Raw genomic sequence first — 18,800 nt, 5'->3', positions numbered from 1 at the left:
CCATTTGAGCTTTACAACTATAAAAACTTTTTACAGGTAGGTTGGAATATTTCTATTGTTATGGTTTACTGTGGAAAACATCTGAAATTTTCTATTCAATAAAGGGTTGTTACTTAAACGCAAAATGGGCCTAAGTTTGATTAGTGTTTTTACAAGTGCACAATATTTAAATCCACTATGGAAAACATCTGAAATTTTCTATTCAATAAAGGGTTGTTACTTAAACGCAAAATGGGCCTAAGTTTGACTAGTGTCTTTACAAGTGCACAATATTTAAATCCAATAGAATCATGAAATCCATGGACACATACGTGCTTTATTTTAGTATGTGAAAGTTGTTGAAAATCAAGCCTCATCTTCAAGAAATTCAATTGTTTGGATCTTAATAACCACAGTCAGATTTTATTATTATTATTTTTAAATTATAATATGTTTAAAATATGTATGCAACAATGGTATAAAGCTAGTTTTTGATAGAATTCTTTTAAATGAAAGTTATAATAGTAGATTCAAGAATACTTATACATATAATTACATGCAAATAAGAAGGGTCACAATTTTATATTTAAGAATAAGGAAAGTTTAAGAGTTGCTTATGATGATGCATTTAAGAAGTGAAAAAGGGATAAATTAGTATGAATCATGATTTTGTGCTACAAATTTAACAAATTATATAAGGTGAGAAAAATAGATTTTTGGAGGAGACTAGGAATATTAAAAATGCTATTTAATTGAACTTGTTTCAATGATGTATCTTCTTTAGAGGGAAAGGAAGTGTAGTAATACAATAACTCAAACCCAATAATGTCATTTTTCTTTCATCTGTACTTATGGTATTTTTATCTGAAGATTTTTAAGAGCACTTTCTATTAAGGCATTAGAGTTAGTGTTCTAACATTTTCATCTAATTGTCATTTCCTTTACTTGCTTTATTGATTATAAGTGAAGTGGTATTTCTTTTTTGAAGCATCTTGTTTTGAGAGATGAGGGTTTGACATTGAGAGAACCAGGTGACAGTTGAGAGAGAACTCTGTGTGAGCTAAGACAAAGCCAGATTATCTTCCACCCCTTTATTGGCAAGGAGGTCCGCTAATCTATTTGCATTCCTTCTGATATGAACGAAAATAATTGCTCGCCTTTCTGCAATGATTGCTGCTAGTTGTTAAACACCATGGTCCAAGCGCCAACAACTTTTGCATTTGTGAGCTGAAGAGCCACCAAGTATGCAATTGGCTATTTGAGTGGGTGGAGATTATGTGATCGGGCTATTATTATTCCTTGCATGAGAAAATGGTACTATTGACTGTGTAAATGGTACTATTGACCTTATAGTGTGTGCAGATTTCTCGACATTGTTGTCGAAAGGAACAATGGAATTTGCAGGAAAACGCATAGCCAGGGCCACAAGCTTATAATCTTATGTCTTATGTAGGAAATTTTATGTCTTATCCGGGAAATTAATATGTCTAAATGTATTGTAATTTAAGGGATGGTGTTGCCTTCATGGGTGCTCTTGCAGGCAGGCCATATACTTAAAAAAATGATTCTATTTTGTGTTGGGGAGGGATAACCTTCCCAGTCATCCGATCCGGTTCTGGGTCGGGTGGCGGTGTCTTTTCTTTATGGTGTGGAATATTTCTTTGGTTATTTGATTTCTTAAATTTCCTTAGAGTAATCATTTAATAGCCATAAGAATCTCAAGATACATTCAATAAATTTGTTTAAACGATTTATTTTGTTAAAAGCAGTCCATTTAATTCTTCTAACATAAGTTATGATTGCTTAAACAGATACTCACAATATTTCACTCTACAACACATAATTTCAATTTATCCTAGCACATAAGGTTATGAATCTGTAGACTTAATATTGGTGTGACATATCATTTCAAAAGTCATGGTGAATTTTCTTTCAGAATTCAAGTACCTTCTTAAAACAATACTGCCACTAATATTCTTAAGCTTTACTCATTGGAATTTTGATTTTTATGTTGAGACAATTCTCTAAGTTTTAATACTACAAAATTAGTGATTATTGATAATTTGCATGATCAATCACACAGTTTCAAATTTGGCAATGGTCTGATTGCATGCCAAGCAGTAGGGGAAAAATATAGAAAACAGTAGATTGAAATGAATCAAGAATCTTCAAAACTTTGTTGAATAAATTTGGCATGGTTAACACATACCTAGTTAAAAATTCACTGCATAATTATCACAACAATAATCTAAGTATTTTGGCTCTTATTTTATGCTTCTTCAGTGATGAATCTTGATATTGAGTGACTGATTACGGTGTTCGGCTATCATTTCACTATTGATCTGGTATGCTGGCATGTTTTTTTTAACAAATCTTTAATGCTGGTGTAACTACTCACCACCGATTCATTTTACAACACAGTTTACATAGCACTTGAAGTATTTGGATAATTGAAGTTGAAATTTGTCACCAATTAAAGTGCTCTAAAATAGTGAAATCTGTTCCAATTCACAATGGATAAACTTTGATATCTTATTACCTTTAGATGCTCATGTACTATTATATTCTCAATGGAAAATTGTACAGACTTGGATTTCAGTTTAGATGTTGAGTATAATGTTACATGAGGTTTCGTGATTCAAGTTTAATTGCATATAGTGGATAAAGATGTCTAAAGAGAAATGGAAAGGAGAAACTTGCTAATGATAGTTCATGTGATTATGGCCAACTTGGATCAGATGTTTAAGGCGGTAGAGAAGAAGTATCACAACAGGGGTAAGAAATCAATAAGGAGAAACAACCTATTTTAAAACATAATGGAAGAGTTTGGTATAATCATGACTTGGTACTCTAAAGGTATCACTATAAGGTCTATCTAAGGATGATGCACATAAAGAAGAAAGTATTGGCAATCAACTAATGAAGTTGAAAAATCAGGGTAATAATGAAGGTTATTTTAAGGAACCTGTAAGGTATGATAAATAGAATGATTGGAGAAGATAAGTTGTGTGCATAACAACATCTATAACAATGGGAGAGCCACATTGTAAATATTTCATAGGTGACTAACTATATGAATGAATTATGGATAACAAGATGTATGATCAGGAGATTTTATGTATTACCCAAGTTGGAAATAGTAACAACATTTCCAAGGATATCAATGCTATAGGAGAGAAGGAGAAGAAACCACAATTCAAGTCAATTTAATGAAGTGAAGAAACTTCCATGGAAATCAAGACAGGGAGAAAAAGAAAAATATATCTATGAATATCGGGTAGGAGGAAATGAAGGGATGTTCTATCAAGAAGAAAGTTCTTTTAAAGGTATTGATGAGTAGAGCTAGAAACATGATTGGTAATGGTCATAATGATGATCTACATATTTTAAAAAAATGTGAAGGTGAAGTTGCATGATGACCAAATGATAATAAACGAGGAAGATATAGGAAGGAATGTTGCTAGAAATTTTATACGGATACCTTGAGAAGGATTGTGTACATAGTGACAAAAGAAGTAAAAGTCAATTAATAGAGATTGTACTTGACTCATTATTTCACGAGTAAGACTTCCCATAACGTTAAAAGAGGTGGTTTCCACATAACACCTCACATATAAGTTTCCCATGGATAAAGATGGTAGTAGTGTTTCCAACTGTTTCAAAATCTAAAATAATGATACTATTTAATAAGAAAGAGTCTTTTTCCCAACTTGAGGAAACTGAATTTATGATAAAGAAATCAAGTGGTATTGAGATACGAACTTTACGAACTCGATGAGATAAGAAAATATTTTTGGTGGATGAAGTGCTAATTGTTAAATAAGTCAACATGGATCAACAAATCCTCATGATATAAAGATTAAATCATGATGAAATAGTGTTTATATGCAATTGCATATAGCGATATTGGAATCAATAAGCCAAAGGGTAAATGGATGTAAAATCAAGGAAGAATATATGACGAGAGATTAAGACTCAAGATGATGAGGCTCATGTGAAATTTAATGATATACCGTTGGTGTAAATGATCAACTACCTAGAAGAAAGAAGTCGAAATGATTATTGAAAAGTAATTGACAACTTGATGAAAACATATTGACAATGTTTCATGGTAGGAAGATAATGATTTACATATGGTTCTTATAGTGATAATGTATCCATATGATAATAGCGATATGCATAGGCATTATGACGTTATGTCAAGGTATATTGACATATTCATTTACTACGTGATGATAGGTATTTAATGTTCAATACTCATGATGGATATGATATGCATAATGTGGCATAGGAATTATGATGCTATAATATGAGGATTATTGACATGTGGTTCATTTATGAGAAGTCATGATATGTCTTTAATATAATTATGTTGATGGTATAACTGAAGCATGCGATAGTTCCATACAAATCTATGACATGCATGAGCATGCAGTTCCTTATTATTCATAATGTCGCGATTAACAAGATGAACGTTCTCATGATGACATGCAAGAGTTGGCATGTGGATTATTTCCTATGATACTATGATGGTATGGTTAATGCATTGGATGCATGTTGAGATGTGATGATTCACAGGACTCCACAAATGGGCCAAGAGGGCCGGTTTATTTGATGATCTCATGCGAGCCCATACGCACGAGGGAGAATAAGTAACACCATATGGGCTGGGGACAAAAATATGCTAGTGGTTCCTTTGTCTTGTGTATAGCTCTTGATGGATAGCTCTTGAAGAGCTATGGGACCATCTTGAGGAGGCCAAGTGCCTGATGTTCTAGGCTAGGTGCCTATTATTGGATTGGGATGCCGAAGTCTGGAAGGGATGTCAAGGACTTCGATGCCTGGGGCTGTGCACCTTAAGTAGTTGTGCAGGGAGTGGGCCAGCCTTGCGAGATGCCCAGGGTCATTGAGTACCAAACCGGATGCCTGCCTTGGGGTAGATGAGGTCTGAGTCAGGCGCGAGCCTTGGGGCCAACCTTGGACTAGGATACAGACTGGGTCAGGCTTATGCCTGGTGCCGAAAGTGGGAAAAAGGACAAGAATTCCTTGAGATTTCCCGAGGTGTTGGGGACTTTCGATGCCTGCTGGTTATAATAGTTCAGCAGAGGGTGTTGGCAACATGAAGTTAATAAATAATAAATTATAATAATAATAATAATAAATAATAATAAATAATTCAACTTAACTTCGGGACGAAGTTCCTTAAAGTGGGAGAGTATGTAATATCCCTCCCCTTAATAATAAATAATAAATAATAAATAATGCAAAAATAATAATTAATAATAATAAATAAATCACTTAATAATAAATAATAAAAATAATAAAGATAATAAATCATAAATTCTAAATAATAAATGATATTAAAAATATATGCAAGAAAATAAATAAAAATAATAAAAATAAAAATAGTAATAACCATACTAAAACTCTAAATAAGAATAAATAGAAATAAAACAAGAAAACTATTAAAAAGAAGGAAATAAAACAAGAAAGCTAAAAATCAAAAGAAAGTTGCATGTAGACACATGGAGTGTGTGCATGTGGTTCCCCTTCCAATGTTGTTCTATTTAATAGATGGTGAGGAAGGTGAGAGGCATTCTTGCATTCCATCATTCCGAGATTCTATCTTTCATTCTCTTGGGAGAATGGTGTTTTAAGACTTAGGAGTCACTGGCAGTAGTACGTTGATTGAGGGCTCGGGGGTGGCCAGTTGTAGCAAGACTTTGCACAATTGAGCCTACGGTTGGGTGGAGAGTCGTCCCCAAAACCTTGTTGCGGTAAGCCTACTTCTACCACAGGTAAACAGGTAAGCACTATTCATTAAATTTGAATTTAGTTAATTAATTACATGTTTATTTGGCTAAGTAAGTGCCACTCTTATTTAAATTTAATGTTAATAAGTTAATTAGATATTTATTTTTGGGTTGTTACACACTGACTCAATCCTCTATAATAGACTGAACTAGGGCTAGTTTTATAGCCCACTTGACTGCTACTTTAGTCCTTCAAAGTATACACGTCCTTAGGCCCAATACACCTACCCTTCTACTAGTCTTGTTGTCCTTCACAAGTACAAAACTTAGGGCTCTTATTTGACAGCCACCCAACAACCCTTAAACTGTACTTGGACTGCCATCAATTTTCCCATCCACAGTCAATTATTTTACTAATCTAGGGCCCACAACACTGCCCTCATCTAGGGCTATTCAAATATGCCACCTAATAGTGATTTGAGTCCTCTCAAAATCACTATTCTTGTGTATAATTTTCTTTGTTGTCCAATCTATGAAAAAATATGAACTACTCCTCTTATCAAACTTCTAAGAGTATATAGATGACTGAAATGGGTCACAAATCATCCACGAATAGTCCATTGACTAAATATTTGTAGGTTGCTTCAAATCTATGTCCAAAACTCTATGGAAAATTCACCAAAATCAACTCCTCTTCATGTCAATCCATTCCTCATATGGCATAGTTCTTCTTCTCAATCTTCTACTTAGGTTCTACCCTCCTTTGGGTCTTCTATCTCCACACATACTTTTACAAACCATCTTCCAGACCTGTGGTCTATATTCCATAGATAAACCTCGCTTTAAGGGTCATGACCCCTCTTCTTCTACGTAGATTTGTCACAGTCTTAAGGGCATACCTTATGGACTAAACATGATAGGAAACCACCCTAACTAGGGCATTATACTTTTGTTCTAATTTATTTAGAACAAACCCTATCCACCCATATAAAAAACAACAACTCTTGCCTCCATAAGAGACTCAGCCTAGCTCATATGGATCCATAGATTTTGGGCATTTCTTTGACTAAATCTTGACCTGAACTTTAGATCTCTATGACCCTTAAACTATGATTACCTTAGACAATATTACACTTGCAACTACTTCTGTTTTAGCCCGAAATTAGAGTGCGGGTCCTCCTCCATTTGTGTTGGTCTTTATCACAAAACTTGTGTCCTACTAAGCACCACAAGATAGGGTCTCGATCTCTTTTCTATTTCATAATTTGATTCAGCCTTCACAAATAAACACCACTGCAACCACATGCCAAAATTCTCACGAGATGCCTCTCTTGAGCTTGATCTGCCAAAAGAGAACCAACAATATGCCATACTACTTCCTAGCTTGAACCCATTAAGGTATGCGACATTCTTGTGAACCCTCACATGATGATATTGCTCTTGGTGGATGATCATGGCCTCCCTTTAGCAACCCTTGCTCAACCCTCTAACTCAGCCTACTGTAGGACTACATCTCTCCTTGCCTCCTTGATCAAATGAGGTCCTTCTCACTTGATGTTCTTGCCTTCATTCTAAGGCCTCATTAAATATATTTTCCTATATAAGACTCTTAGGAATCCTCTAGAACTTACAGGTTTTATCCACTTAGACCTTAGGAAATATTAATTTTCCTTTTTAATTTTATTTTAGATTTTAAACCCCATCTTGGGTCCAAAAACCCATCTCTTGGGTCCTTTTTCCACAAAGAATTTTGTAATCAAACTCACAAACCCATCTCACTAGGCTTGTGGAGTACCTCCCAAGTCACAAAATTCAACAACATAGTCTAGTTGTAGTAACCATAACTTGGTCAAACTCTTGTAGTCAAGCAAGGACTTGGTTGGGTTCCCAACTTGCAAATTAAGTAAGGGTAGTTGTGAGGGCATGATAGCTAGGGAGGGTCAGGGAATGAAAAGGCGCGCTAACACATGCCAGATAATGTCAATGCATGATGAGGAGGGTTAGGGAGTGCTGGGACATCACAAGGGAGAACTTGGTCAAAATGTATGGAAATGAAAAAATAAGAGTGTGTGTCAGGGAGTGTTAGTGAATTCAAGTGTTCCAAGGACTAAGTGTGTTAGATGATGTTCATAATAGGATTGCAGGAGGAAAGCCTATGGTTTCGATAAGGGGCTCGACATAGCAGTTTTATACAAAGAGAGACTTAGTGCTTGGCACAACACTATTTTTCCTTTATCTATTATTTTTATATGACATGTGGCACACTTTGGTCGAATGCTCATGTTTTAAACTATTTTAGACAATTGCATATTGTACATTGTTGTGTATAAGTTTTGGGGCACTCGACTTGTGCCAACTTATATCTTGTGTGTATTGTGCATCTTTTGGTTCTTGCAAATGCTTAGTTAATGCTCTATTGTTTATATGAACTAGACATACATGTGAAATATTGCCTGTGTAAGCTATGTTGCTTAGTTGTTTTATGGACATGGCTAGATGTGATCCTTTTCTTGGTAATTTCTTAAGTGGGACAAGTTGAGCTTGGACATGAGTGGCCTAAGATGATTTATAGGTAGTTCTTAAGTGAATAAGGCACAATCTACTTGTAGTAGGTACATCTGGTCAAGTTGTTGTGGCTAAAGCAGGATAATGTCACATGAACTGCAGTAGCTAAGGACTTGATTGGGTTCCCAAGTCATGAAAAAATGTAAGGCTATTTGTGAGGGCATGAGTGCCAAGGCATACTAGGGAATGCTAACATGTGTCAGATAGTTCGAAGGCATGTCAAATATGTTAAGATGTGTCAAGTGCTAAGGCATGCCAAGATGTGAAAGGGTGTGACAATACGTGCCAGGGATTGTCAAGGCAACAAAAAGGAGAAACAAGTTAAACTACAAGGAAATGAACACATAAGAGGGTTAATAAGTCATCAATTTACCTTTTCTAAGAGGGGCATGCTAGGCACACCAAAACTAGGTGCCAATAGGTTCCAAGTGCCAAATCTTCCTTTGTTACTTCTCATCTACTTTCCAATAATTGATCTCAAATAAATTTAATATTAAACCATGCCAAATCATACCAAGGCATCTCAATGAATGCTAGACATGCTAAGACTTGCCAAGCACCAACATGTGCCAAGTGCCAATGTGTGTTAGGGAGTGATACACATGTTATGAAGTGGTAGGGCATGTCAAAGAGTGTTAAGGTGTGCCAGAGAGTGCTAATGCATGTTGAGGAGTGTTAAGGAGTACTAGGGAAACACAAGGGAGAACTAGGTAAAAATGCATGGAAGTGAATGAATATGAGGGTGTGCCATGGAGTGTCAACGAGTGCTAGCTAACATGCCAAGGAGGGAGTGACAAGTTATGTTAAGCATTGGTAAGGAATGCTAGGGAATACCAGGGCATGTCAAGAAGTGCAAGAGTGTTCTAGGGAGTTCTAGTGTGTGTTAACATGTGCCAAATAGTGCCAAGGCATGCCAAGACATGGCAGATGCTAAGGCATGCTAGTATGTGTAGGGTGTCAGGGTATGCCAATATGTGTCAAGGAGTTTCAAGGCAACAAATGGAATAACCAAGCTAAAATGCAAGGAAATGAACACATAAGAGGGTTAATAAGCCATGACTTTATCTTTTTTCAAAAGGGGCATGCTAGGCACACTAATAATAGGTTCTAATACATGCCAAGTGCCAATGTGTGCCAAGTGCTAATGTATGTTGATGCATGCCAAAGTGTTCCAAGGCATGGTAGGGACTACATGGCATGCCAACACCTACTAGGAGAGTGCTATGCTATGCTAGGGCCTGCCAACATGTGCTTGGGTGTCCTAGTCATGGCAAGATGTTCTATGTATAAAGATGTTCCAAGACATGTGAAGTGCCCAGGAATGTTAGTGTGTGCCAATGCATGTTAAGGTCTGCCAAGAGTGTTGAGAGAGTTGGCAGAGCTTGATTATGTATTAAATAATATAGTTTCTAAACACACTAGTGGAACTTTATCTAAAGGGAATTTGTTAGATAACAAACCTAATAAAGATGAATCATGTATTGACTCATAGAAAAACTATATTCTCATTACTTAAGGAAAATGATACACACTAATTACTTCTTAAAAATTTGAATAATGATAACCGCTATGACATTGGACACATAATGAAGACTCCATAACAATGGTATTAAATCATTATCTTTTGACAAAAAAATATAGTAACATGCACATAGCGTCATCAAAAATTCATTGGAATGATCAATGATGATGAATTTTTTTTTTTACCGTCACTAAAAGTAACCAAAAGGAGCGTTGGTGAGGGTCAATAAAAGATCGTCACTGGAAGTGTCACCAAAGAGAGAATTAGTAACGGGCCTTTAACAACCCTCACCAAAAGCGTCATTGAAAATGGCTTTGGTGACAAGCCTTAAAGGACCATCATTATATGCACTTACAACAATGCTTTTATAGGACCGTCACCATATGCGACGGACCCACAGGCATGACCCTCACCAATATTTAAATTGGAAGGAAACATGAACATTTAAAATTTGAATTGGAATGAAAGTTTATCTATATATATATATATATATATATATATATATATATATATATATATATATATATATATATATATATATATATATATAATACGAAAATAATAGCAAGAAACATCGACATAACTTTTTGCCCGAACATTGAGAAAGAAACACAAACATTTAATGTTTTAATTGGGATCATATTTATGTGAACAAACATTATCTACAAATAATTATATTAAACAATGAACTTTTAAGTTCAAGTTAATGATACCTCTTTAAAAAAAATTCTTTTTCTTATTATTTAGATTGCATTAAATTATCTTTATGCAATGTTTGGTAAAATAATAACTATTAATTATATTTATTCGTTTAAAATTGGAATTGGTTGGTTAGTGTTTTATGTCGGTTCTTGGGTTGTGTCATCATGTGGCCACCGTGAATAGGAACGTTTAAAATTGGAATCGGTTGATTAGTTTTTTTTATCTCGGTTGTTGGGTTGTGTCATGGCCACCACAAATAGGAAAAAGTAGAATAATGCATCAGACATTTATCTCATCTAATTTTTTTCCATCTGCTTTCAGCAATTCCGCAGAGGTTAGTTATAGAGCCAAGAAAATAGATACATTTACCTCTAACATTTACCTGTCTATATCTCTCGCACATATTTCCTTGTATCTTATCCTACATCTAGTCTCAAGTGCATCTGGAACCCTACATCTATGTAACCATTGGTAATGGATGGTTTTTCTTCAAATTCAACTATAATAGATGTAAAGGATGCAACTGTGTTAGTGCCTTTTTCTGGCTCGGGTTTTGAAAAAGAGAACATGTGTGTTTTATCTTGCCACGTGACTAGGTGCATGTTAACAAAGCATTATTTCACAGTCGGGTAAGGTTTTAGGCAACACATAAATAGAATCATTCATGTTAACAAAGAATTGTTTCAGAGCCAAGCAAGGTTTCAGGCAAGGGAGAAATTAAATCATTCTAGTTTGGTGGAGCTGCATTACCAACTTCACTCCATATGACAAAGAAAAAGCCCTAGTTTTAATAGAGGTGAAAATTTAAAAACAAAAACATAGAAAAACAATAAAATGCAAAGAGGAACAATAATCGAAATCAAACCTAGAAATCAATCGCAGTTATTTCTCACACCAAAATCCTTTCCCACTTCGCATAGCTCCCGAAATATTTTCTCACAAATATTATTTCACACTTCGCATTGTGCTTCCTCATAAATATAATTCAACACTTTGTTTTTGTGTTAAATACATATAGTTAGGGAGAGACATGTTTTTTCATTAGGGTCGACATTAGATTAACTAGATTAAATTTTCACATTACATTTACGTTTACGTTTCCATTTACATTTTTACATTTTTAGTTGAGATCTACACCATAGGTTTACATTTACGTTTACCTTTACATGTTTATGCTTTTACATGAGATCTACCCCCATATTGGGTTGTAGAGCACCTCTCGGCACAACTAGCGAGACAATTACATAGGTCTAACAGTCTCACTAATTATGTTGCTTAAACTTCCATCAGTTAATCTTACATTAGAATACAGACAACCGACTTAACTAGGGCTATTCGGTAGGGGCGACTAGCCCCTTTTCTATCTGACTAGTCGGTCATGTCAAATAGATTCTCCAACATGCACCATTTTTCTCATAAATTTTACCCACATGAACAAGAGCTTCCATATTCGAGCAGTAGGGTATCATGATTTGAAACTGGAACTAAGAATTAAGACACTAGACCAGTGGATTGACATGAAATATATGTCTAATATTGAGACTTAAACCTTCTGAATTACTCTTATAACAACTTGAGGTTCCCTCTGATTAATTTTGTATTGAGATCAAAGGTTTAGGTTGAAGTAGTCTTCCAATTGAATCTTAGGAAGTAATCCATCAACGACATTAGAATCCTGATAAACGAAAACCATTCCACCTTTATGAAGAGGAAAATAAGTATTAGGAACCCGCCACCATCTTTACACAAGGCTTTGGTTTCTACTGGATAGAACTGAATTGACAACCTCAACACAAAATTATGCTTAGGAGGCTTACCATAGGACTTAAGTAGTAGAAACCAGTCGTCAATCTTATTGTCAATCAAACCGAAAACTATTCGTTGATCATGTCGCAAATCAAAACCTTCTGGACAGGGATGACCACAGTTCATGCGAGCTTAGCTCCAAAAACATCATTTGTAGTATACCTAGGGGGGATAGTATGGGGTATAGAGGGAGGTACCTAATGGAATAATGTAATAATGGGATGGGTCATAGTTATAAGGTAAACCTGTGGTATTAGATATATGGTATTGAGAGGACCATGGTAATGACCCATGGTATTGTATGTATGAATCATATATAGAGGCTAGAGACTCCCCATTGAGAATGTCAAGGATTATGTATTGGCAAGCATATGGCTTGTGGAGTGTTCTCCTTCCTTAAAGAGAAATTGTATGGTGTTACCCTACCTCAAGGGTTTGATATTAATGAAGATCTGAAGTTTATCTATTTCTCTATTGTATTGCCTCTTAGGTTTAATTGCAGTTATTGGGTATATTTGTATTTTCATATATTTACAGGTCAGATCTATTACATCATTGTCCATAATAGTGAATGCCACATTTGATGCAAAATGAACCAGGTCAACAAGAAAATGCTCATTCTACTGAGGACAAGGGTTTGGGCAACAATTGCCCCTCAAACTTGGATCAAAACATAAGGGTCATTAGTGATAATCTTATGATGATGTTGGAGGTGAAACACTTCCATGGATAAGAAACAACAACGCAGGCGAAACACTTCCATGGAGAAAAAACAATGGCGCAAGCGAAACGCTTCCACAACAAAGTAACGACGACACACTTCGCAAAGAATTACATGATGTCGTTGCAATGCTACGTGTCAACTATTATTTGGAGGGAGGAGGACGAAAATAGGTAGATCTTATTGGCCAAATCTCCCAAGCCAAACCCATCATAGAAACACCTTTCGTGTAATTACACAACACCATCCATAACTATTATTGCTTAAATATAACAATGTCTAATATATATAGTAAAAAAAACTATACTATCTATAATAGTATAAAAATGAAAAAATTATGATACTTTTTAATAGTAAAATAGTTTTGTACATTTTATCCACAATTTTCTTTTTGTAGATTAATAAAGTAAAATATTTTTATTCTCTATAAAACCTAAATCCTTCAAATACATTTTAATTGTCCATCTAAATAGATTGTTTAATGTGATTGAAGAAAGAAGAAATAAAATGTAAAATAACTTTGGCCAAATAAATACATAGAAAAAGTTCTTGTGTTATGTGATTTTTAGGGTTATTTAAGAGTATTGCCTAGGCAGGCTATAAATTTGTTTAGACGACAATTTTCTTGGATGATGAAGTGTTTGAGTATGAAGTGTTTGAGTCATTTTTTGGATGATGGAAATGATTTAGCATCATCAAAAACCCCTAAAGCACCGAAAATCTATTATTTTATCATAATCTTGTGAGAATTTCCATTATTTTGAAAGCTAATTTGTAAATTTTTTAGACTACCCTTTACCTGCCCAGACGGCACCCACATAACAGTTGTGTTCTTGAGATCTCGCCAAATTGGCCATAGGACCAGAATGATTAATCTGTCACGTCTCAGTTAAAAATAATTAATATTATTTTGTATTAATGGAGAAAATGGTTACATTGTTGTAACGTTCTCCCTAGTTTAGGATTAGTTCCTAAAGTTTAGGGGTTTGGGTGCAACTTCCTAATTCCTAGTATTGTATTTAATAATGTAATCTTTCATTGATGAATAATAGAGTGTACGAGAGTGATCTCTCTGTTTTGTGAGTGTAGTCTCCAGGTGCAGGCCACACCTGAGAGCTACATCTCTTTCTTTTCAATTCTGTTCACATTTTATCTTGGTATCGGAGCTCAGATTGGGTGAGCTTGATCTTTTGTCACCTTTGTGGCTGAAGTGCCTTTGTAGCTAGCTTACCTGTGTGGTAGAATTCCCTGTGTGGCTTGAAGTGCCTTTGTGGCCGCGTGTGCACAAGAGCTTTGTGCTCAATTGAGCAGGTGGAGTGCAGAACACCTGGCTCAGACTCAAATATTTATTTATTTATTATTATTATTATTATTATTATTATTTTTTTTTTTTTTTTTTTTTTTTTTTCTGAGTAGAAAAGATATTGGCGCGCTTTTCGCGCTGACAGAAGCACCAGGAGGGGAATTGGCGCGGATGTTTTGGGATTAATCGCGCCAGAGCGCCAGAACATCCTATTGGTGTGAAATTTTACGGATTAATCGCGCCAGCAAAATTACTCTAAGCGATTTTTGATTGGCGCGGATTTTTCGCTCGGGAAAGCGCCGATACAAAGGGGATTTTTCGCTCGGGAAAGCGCCGATACAAAGGGGGACGCGCCAATCTTCCTTCAAGGGGATCTGCGGGAAGCCTCAACTTCGTTTAGCGGTTTGCAAGGGGTGCAGATCGGCGAAGTTGCAGATCTATCCGGAAGAGGCAGATCGGATCAATTTTGATTAGATCAATTCTTCGGCTGTATTGGAAACGCCGAATTTGCTCATTGGAGCGGGATTGCCAGACACTGTAGATCAGTGGCAGAGGTGACAGATCGATCTGACAGGTATTGTTTTTTGTTGTTGGGTAGATTCATTTTGTAGATCTGATTAGAATGAGTAATACGATGGAATATTACCTTAACGAGTCTGGTAAACTTAATGGATCTAACTTCACGAATTGGAAGTTTAAGATCCAGACCTTGCTCGAGGGTGTGAATGCTTGGTCCATAGTTACAGGTGATGAGCAGAAGCCGAACGCAAGGCCACAGGAGCAAGATTGGGAAAAACGAGAGAACAAGGCCAAAGTCTTGTTGAAGATGTCTGTGAAGGACAATGTTATTGCGCACATCAGAGACTGTAAAACGTCCGCGGACATCTGGACGAAAATCAAAAATCTGTATGAGACCCAGAATACAAGCCAAGTCTTGGCACTTAAAAGCAAGCTATTTTCAATGAGGATGGACGAAAGGGAGACTGCTACTGCATTTGTTGCACGAATTAAAGATGTGAAAGACGGATTGGGGGCCATCGGAGTGGCGGTGTCTGATGAAGATCTTGTCGCAATCACAATGAACGGGATGCGAGATGATTTTCAAACGTTCATCACTGGAGTGTCGGCAAGGGAGAAAGCGCCCACATTTGATGATCTCACAGGGATCTTGCAGCAAGAGGAGGAGCGGCGGCAGAACTTGAACCCCCAGAGTGATGATCTTGCGCTAATGGCGAAGTGATGATCATTCAAAGGAAAGAAGTCACAACAGCAATCAAAGCAGAAAGGAGGAACATCACACAAGAATTCACATTCTCATAAAGGTATGCTTGCAAATCATTCTGAAAAGAAATGTTATTATTGTCAAAAGAAGGGTCATATACAAAGTGAATGTTATAAGAAGCAGGCTGATGATGCAAAGAGGAGGCAGGCAAATGCAAAGCACAGAGGATACTTTGTTGAAGAAGAAGACTTTAGTCATGAATTTCGACTGTTCACAGTCAACTGTGCCCTTTCAGCATCTAATGAGGACGATATTTGGTATGTCGATTCTGGAGCATCCTCTCACATGACAGGTAAAAAGGAATTTTTTGATATTCTTGAAGAAAGTATAAATGGATCAAAAATATATCTAGGAGATGATAGTGGATACAAGATTAAAGGTCATGGGGTGATTTCAGTTAAGTTACCAAATGGAAAAATTAGTCACATTACAAATGTCTTATATGTACCTGGAATTAAGAAAAATCTGATATCTGTATCCATGATGGCTGATCAAGATATGCAAGTCGAATTCTTCAAGACTCATTGTGTGATAAAGGATTGCAGGAATGAAATAGTTGCAACAGGCATGCGAATTGGAAGCCTATACAGACTGGATGCAAAAAGTATACCAAAGCAAGCCATGGTTGAAGGAGGATCGACAGCCGAACAACTCTGGCATCAGAGGTTCGGTCATTTGAATTTGAATGACCTCATGTTATTGCAAAAGAAAGGTATGTTCGAGGGACTCCCTATCTTTCGTAATATTCAGTTAAATTGTGATGGTTGTGCCTTAGGAAAAATGCATAGAGAACAGTTTCCTGTGCATGATAGGAGGAAGGAAACAAACATTTTAGAACTAATGCACACTGATGTATGCGGATCTATGCAGACAAGGTCGCTAGGGGGAGCATATTATTTTCTGTTATTTACTGATGACTGCACTAGATATTCATGGGTTTATTTTTTGAACAAGAAAAGTCAGACTTTCCAGTGCTTTATAGAATTTAAAACCTTGGTGGAAAAACAGTTTGGTAAGAGTATAAAAATTCTCCGATCTGATCAAGGGGGAGAATACAAGCTAAAGGAATTCATGAAATTCTGCAAATCTCACGGGATTGTTCAGCAGTATACAGTGCCACACACACCACAGCAGAATGGAGTTGCAGAGCGCAAAAACAGAACCTTGGTGGAGTGCGCAAGGAGTATGCTACAAGGTAAGGGTCTGTCTAATAGTTTTTGGGCAGAGGCTATCAACACTGCTGTATATTTGAAGAACAGAAGTCCTACCAGGTATCTTGGCTTCAAAACCCCTTTTGAAGCTCTATATGGATTTAAACCAACAGTAAACCATCTAAGAGTATTTGGGTCAAAATCATTTTCCCATATACCCAAAGCTGATAGGAAGAAATTAGACCCTAAAGCAGTTAAATGCATCTTTGTTGGTTATGGCACAGAATTTAAAGCATATAAATTATTCAATCCTGAGTCTCGTAAGACATTTGCAAGTAGGGATGTAGTGTTTCATGAACAGGTACAGGAAGGGAAAGATGACGTTGGTGATGATTGGCACATTCCATTGTTGTTGGAGGAAAGCAGCGAGGATGAAAGAGAGCAGGAGCAGAAAGAAGAGCAAAAAGAAGAACAACAAGAAGGTGATAATGCAAGCCCAGTTATAGCAGAAGAAAACAAATTTGAGGTAAGTCCCCTACCAAGGAGATCAGGTAGGAAGACTCAATTACCATTAAAATTGAGAAACTATGCTTTGATGTCAAAGGTTTTGAACATTGTAGAACCCTCTAATTACAAAGAAGCTAGTCAATTTAAGGAATGGAGAGCTGCAATGAATGAAGAGATGGAATCAATTCTTAGAAATGATACTTGGGATTTAGTTGAGCTGCCTAAGAATAAAACACCCATAGGATGTAAATGGTTGCTTAAACCAAAAATGAATGCAGACGGAAGTATAGAGAAGTTAAAAGCTAGGCTGGTTGCAAAAGGATATTCACAGCAGGAAGGTATAGATTTTGATGATACTTTTGCACCTGTAGCAAAGTTAAATACAATCAAAATGCTTATTGCTTTAGCTACTAAATGTAATTGGGAATTACACCAGCTTAATGTTAAATCTGCATTTTTAAATGGTGATTTAAAAGAGGAAATTTACTTAGTACAGCCAGAAGGATTTGTAAAGCAGGGGCAGGAACATCTTGTTTGCAGATTGAAAAAGGCTTTATATGGTTTAAAGCAAGCACCCAGGTCTTGGTACGAAAAGGTTGATTCTTTCTTTGTAGAGCATGACTTCCATAGAAGTTTAAATGACCCAAATTTGTATACCAAGTACAATAATCAGGGGTAGATTATTTTGATTTCTTTGTATGTGGATGACATGATTATAACAGGAAATGCAGATGATTTAATCAGAGGAATCAAAAGGCTTATGGCACAAGTTTTTGAGATGAAAGATCTCGGAAGCCTTCACTACTGTCTGGGATTAGAAGTATGCAGAGATACTGGGCAAACTTTTCTTACCCAAGGGAAGTATGCCAGAAATCTGTTGGAAAAGTTTGGTATGGATTAGTGTAGATCAGCAGCGACACCTTTGCAGCAGAATCTGAAATTGAGCAGTGACGATGGCACTAAAGAGGTTGATGCCACAATGTACAGACAGCTGGTTGGCAGCGTGATATATCTTACAACAACCAGACCTGACTTGGCATACTCTGTTAGTGTGTTGAGCCAATTCATGTCGAAACCGCTTGAAAGTCACTGGGTAGCAGCAAAGAGCGTGTTGAGGTATCTTTGTGGTACTGTTAATTATGGTATTTTATACACTGATGTATCTGATGTTACTCTAGCAGGTTTTTCAGACTCAGACTGGGCAAGTAACTTGGATGATCGGAGGTCCATCACAGGTTACGTATTCAACATAGGATCCAGGGTCATAGCATGGAGCAGCAAGAAGCAGAGTACTGTAGCCTTGTCTTCGTGTGACGCTGAGTATCAAGCATTCTGTGCAGCAACGTGTGAAGCGATCTGGTTGAGAAGGCTTCTCAATAATGCAGGAAAAGAACAGAAGAATCCCACTTCCATCAAAAGCGACAACCAGAGCACCATTAAATTAGCATACAATCCAGTGTTTCACAAAAACACCAAACATATAGACACTCAGTTCCATTTTGTTAGAGA

This window comes from Pinus tabuliformis, chromosome 6 (assembly GCF_031772625.1).
Source record: "Pinus tabuliformis cultivar Carrire ecotype Pingquan chromosome 6, CPIR1, whole genome shotgun sequence".
NCBI lineage: Eukaryota > Viridiplantae > Streptophyta > Pinopsida > Pinales > Pinaceae > Pinus > Pinus tabuliformis.
This window is presented reverse-complemented; position numbering follows the sequence as displayed.